The following is a 10,163-nucleotide window of genomic DNA, read 5'->3' on the forward strand; positions in this document are numbered from 1 at the left end:
CAAGCGTTAAAATTTTCTAACGAAACTTTAATACCAACTCAATGACACTCTATAAATATTTCTAAAAATATTTATGGCTCGGTTTAAAATCTTGAGGTCTCGATACCTCGTTTTTTATTTTAATTATTTTAATATTTATTCCTAGTACACTATTCACTATTTCAAAAATTTTCCTAACTTCACATTTAACTTATACTTACTAAATTTATAATATTTTCTACTCGTTTGTCAGATTTAGTGATCTCGAATCACCATTCCGACACCACTAAAAATTCAGGCTATTACAGCTACCCTACTAGTGTTACGGACTTAGAGTTTTCTCACGGATCCGTGCGGCCTTAGGCAGTTTCTTTGCTCAAAAACGGCTAAGTCAGCCTAACTTGCAGCAATAAAGGATTCACCAGTAAAAACGCCTAAGTCAGCTTAACTCGCAACAATAAAGGATTCAACAGAATTCCCTTAAGGTTTCCACGAAGAACAGCAGAAGAACGAAGTAAGAACGAACCTTGAAATATGAACAAAAGCAAGAACACTTAAGAGAAAAGTTTGAGTGAATACTCTCAAAATTCTTATTAACAACTGAATGAATTACAATGGACAGAGAGTCCTCTATTTATAGTTGAGGCTCTCCAAAATCAACGGTCTAAATCAAAATACATCAATGGCTACAATTAAAAGCTATCGCAATATCAAATCTCTAATATTACATAATCGTATCTTTTAAAGATTTCATTTAATATCTAGGATCACATATCTCAAAAGATCACCTTCCATATTTGCCAAGCATATCTTCAAAAGATCACTTTCCTTATTTGCCAAGCTCCGGAGATGGGCTTTTAATTCCTCCAAGTAATAGACCAGTCTAGTTGGGCCAAATGACCTCCCTCGAATGCGATGGATCGTACGAATCCGTCATGGTTGTGAGATCCCATGCGCAACCCATGACATTCTCCCCCACTTGTTCTAGCGACGCCCTCGTCGCGTCCTCCTTATGGAACTGGTCAATTTTTCCTTGGAACTGCCACAATGCCTCGGTAGGTTCCCAACTTGCTTCGCTATCCGGAAGTCCCTTCCATCGAACTAAGTATTCATGACGCGGTCGATGGTACTTTTATCTAATCACACGGTCTGCCTCAATGGTTTCCACGTCGGGGTCATAAGAGACATTTACCCCTATTGGTGCTCGTTCAGACTTGCCCCGATTCAGATCTTCTTAGTCCCAATGAAATGGCTTAAGCATACTTACATGGAACACTGGGTGGATTTTAAGTTTTGGAGGCAACTCAAGCTTGTATGCCACTTTGCCCACTCTCTTAACAACTTTAAATGGCCCCTCATACCTTCGCACGAGCCCTTTGTGCAAGCCCATATATCGCAACATCAAGTGTAGTTTGGCAAGGACTGAGTCACCCACTTGAAATTGTACGTCTCTTCGGCTTTGATCGGCCCACTTCTTATTGCGCTTGCTTGCCTTGTGTAAACAAGCCCTAGCCAAGTCATTCTTCTCTTGCCAATCCTTCGCAAAACGATAAGCTGCCGGATTTGGTCCTGTATAACGAGTTACCACAGCATTGGGTGTGAGTGGCTGTTGGCCCGTCACTATCTCAAACGGACTTTGGTTCGTTGCCCCACTTCGCTGTAAGTTATATGAGAATTGAGCCACATCTAATAACTTTGGCCAATCCCTTTGTGTGGCACTCACATAGTGTCGGAGATATGTTTCTAACAATGCGTTTACTCTCTCAGTTTGCCCATCGGTTTGTAGATGCATACTCGTGGAAAAGTTCAAATCTGAGCCCATTGACTTGAACAACTCGGTCCAGAACCGACCTGTGAATCACCTATCTCGATCACTGACAATCGACTGTGGCACGCCCAAATATTTTACCACATCTCTAAGGAATAAACGAGCTACCTCCTCAGTAGGACATTCCTTGGTGGCCGAAATGAACGTCGCATACTTCGAGAACCTGTCCACCACAACAAGAATACTCGCAAACCCGTCAGACTTAGGTAAACCAACAATAAAATCCATGGATAAACTCTCCCATGGTCTTTCCGGAATGGGCAAGGGTTGAAGCAAACTGGCTGGGGTCTTTAACTCAACATTGTCTTGTTGGCAAACCAGACAAGTCTTCACATAAGTTTCCACATCATCACCCATGTGAGGCCAATAATAACGTTCCTCTAAAAGGGCCAAAGTACGGTGCATCCCTGGGTGGCCCGCCCATCTCGAGTCATGGCACTCTTTCATGACTTCCTTACATAGCTTCCCATAATGAGGCACATAGAGGCGACGCCCTTAGGTGTATAGCAGCTCTCCATCAAGCCAAAATCGTCTCGTTTTTCCCTCCTTGGCCAACTCCGTCAGATTTTTGGCTGTGGGATCATGGGACAATCCTTCTCGAATACGTTCCAACAAGGAACCATCAGGTTGGCTAATTACCGCAAATTCCATCTTTCGACTCAGTGCGTCGGCCACAATGTTGGCACTCCCCGGCTTATACTCCATGGTAAAGTCAAATTCAGCTAAGAAGACCTGCCAACGAGCCTGTTTGGGAGACAACTTTTTCTGGGTTAGAAAAAAACTGTTGGCAACATTATCAGTAAGGACAACGAACCTAGAACCCAATAAATAATGCCTCCAAGTGCGCAAGCAATGCACCACCGCAGTCATCTCCTTCTCTTGGACCGTATATCTTCGCTCCGTCTCATTAAGCTTTCGACTCTCGAAAGCAATAGGATGTCCATCTTGCGTTAGGACTCCCCCGATAGCATAATCTGATGCATCTGTGTGTACCTCATATGGCCTCGAAAAATCTGGCAAGGCAAGCATAGGTTCCTTCGTCATCTCTTGTTTCAATTGATTAAAAGCCCTCTCACATTCCGGATTCCAATCCCATACCTTCCCTTTTTTCAACATGTCCGTCAAGGGTGTGGTAATTCTCGAGTAGCCTTTAATAAAGCGTCGATAGTAATTTGCCAACCCAAGAAAAGATCTCAACTCTGTCACCTTGGTTGGGGGCTCCCACTCGGAAATGGCTCGAACCTTGCTCTTATCTATTCGGATCTTACCCCCTCCCACAATGTGGCCTAAGAATGACACCTCTTGTTGGGCAAATGAGCATTCTCCTCCTTAACAAACAACTCATTTTCCCTCAAAGTTTGGAACACCTCCCTCAAGTGTTCCACGTGCTCCTCGACAGACTTGCTATACACCACAATATCATCAAGATAAACAACCACAAAACGATCAAGGAAAGGTTGAAGTACCTTATTCATTAGGGTACAGAAGGTAGCTGGGGCATTCGTGAGTCCGAAAGGCATCACAAGGAACTCGTACGAACCATATCGTGTCACACAAGCTGTTTTTGGTTCATCCCCCTCGGCTATCCGAACCTGATGGTACCCCGATCTCAAATCCAACTTGGTAAACCATCTTGTACTACCAAGTTGGTCGAACAAATCTGCAATAAGAGGAATAGGGTACTTGTTCTTTACAGTGACCTTGTTTAGAGCCCGATAATCAATGCACATTCTCAAGGACCCATCATGTTTCTTTTGAAACAACACTGGCGCACCGTTTGGGGATTTAGATGGTCTAATAAATCATGCATCCAATAGCTCCTTCAGTTGTTTTCGTAGTTCTTCTAACTCTGGCGGAGCCATACGATAGGGGGCCCTTGCTGGCGGCACCACGTTGGACACTAACTCAATTTTGTGGTCCACCTCCCTCTTTGGTGGCAAACTTTTTGGCAACTGAGCAGGCATCACATCCCAAAAGCACTGCAATAATTGGCTCACTTCTTTCGGGATTTCACTAACGGACTTAACGGTATCCTCGATCTTCAAGGTAGCCAAATAAGAGACTTCATCCCTGCGTACTCCTTTAGCAAATTGAATTGCTGACAGTGTTTTTCCCTCTAAGCTTCTCTTCCTTGTCATTCTTACCATGCATAGATGGTTCGAACCCGCAATCACCATGTAATCACTCGAAGGGGCAATAAGTGCCTTAACCTGATCAAGAAAACTTAGTCCAACCACACAATCATAGTCATCGAGTGATATTACCTTAATGGATACCTTGCCGGCCCAATCACCCAGTTAAAGATCCACTCCCTTGGTAACACCCTTGATTGGGACACTTTCTGAGTTAACTGTTTTGATCCGACCCAGCTCATTCTCTGTCTTGAGCCCAAGTTTCTGAACTACCTCTTCGGACATGAACAAATCAGATGCCCCAGTGTCGACCAGCGCATTCAATTTTCTGCCGGCCACAATAATGTGCACAAACATCAATCCATAACTCATTCTATCTTCGATACCACCTAGTATCGAATCGAGATTGTTGTCCTCCACATCTGACTCCCCCTTTGTTTCTATAGCCGTGAGAGCGGCCTTCTTTGGGCAGTCCCTGATCATATGTGGACCATCGCAGTGAAAGCAACTTATAGGCCCACTCTTTCTCTTGTCCCAAGGTTTCTTACCGTTGCCATTCCTAGCGGGCCTTTCTTTATCTCCCCCACTATTACCCTTTTGATTGAATCTGGGCTTAGAAGAATTTGCATTGTCTTTTTTCCCACCAAATTCAGCAAGCGATTCTGCCAAAGACATCTCCTTGGTAAGCTCTTGGGCTCCTCGGCGTTACAACTCTTGCTTTGCCTACGGTTTCAACCCATCCATGAAGGAAAAGAATGCTTCCTTCTTACCCATATCTGAGATTTGAAGCATAAGTTCGCTAAATTCCTGCACATACTCTCTCACAGTGCCTTGTTACATAAGCCGGTGCAACTTTGCCCGAGCCTCATCCTCGGCATACTCTGGGTAAAACTGTGCTTTAAACTCACGTCGAAACTCCTCCCAAGTTTTAATTTCAGTCCCACCACGACTCACATCAGTGGACCTACGACGCCACCACAACAAAGCAACGTCAGTGAGATACATAGCAGCAGTAGTTACCTTAGTGGCATCCTCCGTAATGCCTTTGCCACGAAAGTATTACTCGATTCCCCAAAGGAAGTTGTCCACATCTCTAGCAGACCTTGTTCCCTTGAACTCTTTTGGTTTAGGAACATCAACACTGGGCTTGGGTGCTACAGCAGCTAACCCTCCATTGCCCAAAGCAACCTTGTAGATTGTAAGTTCACCCTTGAGCTCCGCAATCTCCTCTTTCAAGGCTGTTACCATAGCCTCAATGGCATCATCTCTGCCATTCAGTTTTTTAACATTATCCAACACATACTCTTTGAGTTGCTCTTGCATGGACTGCAACCCACCATGTAGCCTATCATCGACATCATCAATCCTCTCCTTGATGTCTCCCACGGAATCCTCGAGAGTGATGACTCGATCCTCCAAAGCTGACAGTATGTCTCTCGATCGACTAGCTTTCCTAACCCTCCCACGGGTCTCCATTCCCTCAACATTCTTAGCAGCTTCTTTGGACATCTTTCAGTGGTACCTACAAACACTGGCTCGGATACCAACTGTCACGAACTTAGAATTTTCTCACGGATCCATGCGGCCTTAGGCAGTTTCTTTGCTCAAAAACGCCTAAGTCAGCCTAACTTGCAGTAATAAAGGATTCAATAGTAAAAATGCCTAAGTCAACTTAACTCGCAACAATAAAGGATTCAACAGAATCCCTTAAGGTTTCCACGAAGAACAGCAGAAGAACGAAGTAAGAACGAGCCTTGAAATATGAACAAAAGCAAGAACACTTAAGAGAAAAGTTTGAGTGAATACTCTCAAAATTCTTATTAACAACTGAATGAATTACAATGAGTAGAGAGTCCTCTATTTACAGTTGAGGCTCTCCAAAATCAACGGTCTAAATCAAAATACATCAATGGCTACAATTAAAAGCTATCACAATATCAAATCTCTAAGATTACATAATCGTATCTTCTAAAGATTTCATTTAATATCTAGGATCACGTATCTCAAAAGATCACCTTCCATATTTGCCAAGCATATCTTCAAAAGATCACTTTCCTTATTTGCCAAGCTCCGGAGATGGGCTTTTAATTCCTCCAAGTAATGGACCAGTCTAGTTGGGCCAAATGACCTTTCTCGAATGAGATTGATCGCACGAATCCGTCATGGTTGTGAGATCCCATGCGCAACCCATGACACTAGAGGCATCACAAATAAAAATTCTTTCCATATTTTCACATATCGCAAGTATTTTGGGACCAGGCTCGCATACAAGGTGGATATTAATCGCGAACTTGGCCATGTTCACACACACAACAAACTTGTTACACACACGTTAATGCACACTACATCGACACATCTTCAGTAGAGACAACTTACCTTCCACAACTCTATATCATAAAGTGTCAAAACCCTAAATGAAGCAAAAAGGAACTCACCATATCCTTCAGGATAGAATCTACTCTATTGGTCATTTGTCTCAATTGCTTGGACCTTTGCTAGCTTCTTGAGCTAAATAAGAATCAGTCATAATTATCAGGCTATTTATCTACTAAGGATTGATCATGCATGTACTAATACAAAGACGTAAGTTCCTTCGACATCAACTTAAAGTTTTCCAAAAATTACCAATCAACTGGCACTTATCAATGACATCTTAACAAATTCTTGATAACCTTCCTCTCCTTCTCTAGAGAAGGTAACTTAAAAAGAAACTTTTTAAGAACGTAGGAGATAACACAGAGAGAAAGCAAAAGTGAAACATGTTAGCTATATGTACCCTTTTTTATAGCACAGACAATGAAAAAAAGCTTAGTGGGAAGGTCAGAAATCCCACTGTCGCCATTGAGTTCAGAGACTTAGCTTTCCCAATAAGGTTTGAAATCTAATATTTTACCGAACGCAACTACTACCACTAATCAAAGTGGTAAAACATTGTTTGTACACTAAAGTAACCAACTAAACAGGTCATTCGATTACCTAAACATATCAAGTTGTCATCTACAGTACTCTAGTTCAATTCCAACTAAGTTTCAACTGAACTCTAATGATACTCACCGAGCTATTGTTTCTACGTAAAATAATTTTATCACTCCGCGAATTGACAAGTTTGCCCAAGACATCTAGGGTTGGCGAATCATGCCATAAAAGAGTCTGTCAATCTCTGGAGTTCGCCAAGTGGCGAATTCCAGCAGGTGTTCCTCACAAAAAGAATCCTCACAACACGCCACACAACACTTAACGAATAATTCAGCCCTTTTTATACACTAGCTTACTCAACAGAATATCGGTATGATCTACGTCGGGCTGGTTGTTACATTTCGATTGTTGCAAGTGGTACGAACAGAAAAGGCTATACAACAATGGTTTTAACAGCCTGATAATTTGAATGAAAACATTTGAATAGTTCAGTGACCATTTTGTAACTTTTTAAAGCTGGATAACTAAAACATAAACTTACTAATAATTTAGTAACCTTTAATAGAGTTTACACCAAAAATATATATAAGCCGAATATTCAAACCTCAAAACTTATATAATCTGATTTGTTTTTCAATTTTATAATTTAACGTATTTAGTAGATATATTGTGTCGACAGATATTCCGGCTGAAACAGGAAACATTGAAGACAGCATTTGATTTATATTGGTTCTCTTTCTCATTCAGTAGTGTAAAAACAGTTGTTGTCAGCAGTGAAATGTCGGCTGAAGCAGGAATAATTTTGAAGAGAGTTTGTTTACTGCCAATCATTAGTGTTTAATATAATATATAAATTTTAATTTAATGTGCAATTTGATCCATGAATTTTAATTTAGTATAATTATTCACATGAAACTTCGATTTTAATTTTAAAGTATACATCAATTTATTTTATATTAAATAAATATAATTATTTTATATGTAATATATAAACATAAAATAATGTTATATCATTAATTATGTTAATAATTTATGAGAATTGAATTAAATCAAAATTTTATGTATAGAATCGCACAAAATCAAAGTTCATGTATATTTTTAGATTTATCCCCATTTAACACTAATCTATAAAATATATATAAAAGGGTTAATTTACTATTTGGTACCTAAGTTTAGCTTCAATATTCAATTTTGTATCTATATTTTTTATGTTCCAATTTGATACATGAGTTTGACTTCAATGTTCATAAACAATCATTAAATCACAATGTATTATTTGTTAAAAATATAGTTATTAGATTATAATTTGAGGTTATTATTTGATAAGATTTTTTTAATTCTATAAAGAATGATAATTTAAAATAAATTTTAATTTTAATTTTCTTTAAAGAAATAATGTTAAGAGTTTTTCTAATGAGGTCCCCTTGTGCGATTAACTATTAATCTGTTTATATTTATACACTTATAGTACATTAAATAAAAACTTTTCTAGAAATTCTTTGTTTAATTATTAATACTGTTTTGTATCAAATAAAATGGTTAAATTATGGATTTAGTCCACGTATTCTAATGTGGTCCGTGTATTGTTTAAAATTTGAAATTTCAATCTTAACCCAAACGTTAGCAGTTAAATCCCTAAGTCAAGTTTTACTAGTAGTCATTTATTATGTGTAAGCTATGGATTTAGTCATTATTCTTCAATTTGATCAATTTTAGTTCCTATCCTTTTCAAAATTTAAAATTTTAACCTCGAATCAAATGGTAGCTGCAAAATCCTTTAACTGAAATTATATAATTTTTCTGTGAGTATTACGTAGAAATAACAAGCTGATATGGCATTACACATGTGATAATATGTTTATCACATAAGATTTTTGAAATAGCATAATTTAACTTAACAAATTTAATGGCTATCGTTTGGTCATAACTGAAATTTCAAAATTCAAAAAGTTCAGGGGCTGAAATTAACCAAATTAGAGTAAAAAGACCGAATTCTCAACTTGTGCATAGTATAGGGTTTAATAACATAATTTGACCAATATAAATCCTTTATATATATATGTTTAATTTAACAAATTTAATGATTATCGTTTAGTCATGACTGAAATTTTAAAATTTAAAAAAATAAAAAAATAAAAAAAACTAAATTAAAATATATTCAACTAATAACAAATTTGAGCAACATAAATCATTTATATATTTATTTAAATTTTGTGATATATTTTTCTTAATAATCAATCCTCATGTGCATCTAATAGAAGGGTAGTAAATGAAATCAAATATGGAACACATGTTGGAAGATAAAAAATGGTCTACCCAATGCCATACATGCACTTGGACCATCAATCTTGGTAGTTATAGAGGCTGCATTGGGACACTATTGTAATGCGGTCATTGTCAAGTGTCAACTAAACCCTACAAAATGGAAGTCAAAATTAAGGGACAATGCTAATTAATTATTTTGTAGAAATTTGAGGCTCTCAACGATGATGAATTTTGATTTAATTATGGTTTTACTCCATTGATTTTTCGAATTTAATTCATCAGCTTTAATTAAGTATTTTCAATTCGGGTAAACTATAAAAATAGTCATTCATCTGGTAGCGTGTTTTTGTTTTGGTCACCTAAGTTTGAAAATTTCTATTTTAATCACTACTATTATCAACATTTAATATTTTGGTCACCCATCCGTTAAATCACTAACGGAAGCCCTTTCTTTATTAGCATAATAACAATTTTACCCTCCAATATTTATAGATTCTATCAATTTGTCCTAATTCTAAAAAATTTAAAAATGTAACCATCAATTTTATAGTTTTTCAATTTAATCTTGATTCTTAAAAATAAAAAAATGTTTAAAAGTTTATTTTTGATAAAATATATAAGATTTTTATAAAAATATTTATAAATAAATGAATACCCATTTTTCTTATTTTTCTAACATGAAATTTATTTATTAAAATAATAATCTTATAAATAAAATAATTTAAGGGAAAAAAAAAGCCTTGAAGTAGACGTAATAGATTCAACTTTTCCCTTTTTCAAACATTATTGACCACCATGTTCAGGTTAGGTGAAAAAACTAGAGCATGAGGGTAGGCACAATTGGGGATATACAGGTGAGGATGAAGTCTTGTAGATTCAATAGGTGAAAGGCCATGCTAGTAGCCCTGCAATCAATTCATAGTTGGATGGCATGACAATAGAGGGTGTGAAAATCGAGGAGTTCGAAGTAAGAGTTATTGGTGTCGATGGTTGCGAGAAAAAGACAGTGTCTAATGCTATGCAAATTTGGTGAAGACTAAGAA

Source organism: Gossypium raimondii, chromosome 4 (genome assembly GCF_025698545.1).
Source record: "Gossypium raimondii isolate GPD5lz chromosome 4, ASM2569854v1, whole genome shotgun sequence".
NCBI lineage: Eukaryota > Viridiplantae > Streptophyta > Magnoliopsida > Malvales > Malvaceae > Gossypium > Gossypium raimondii.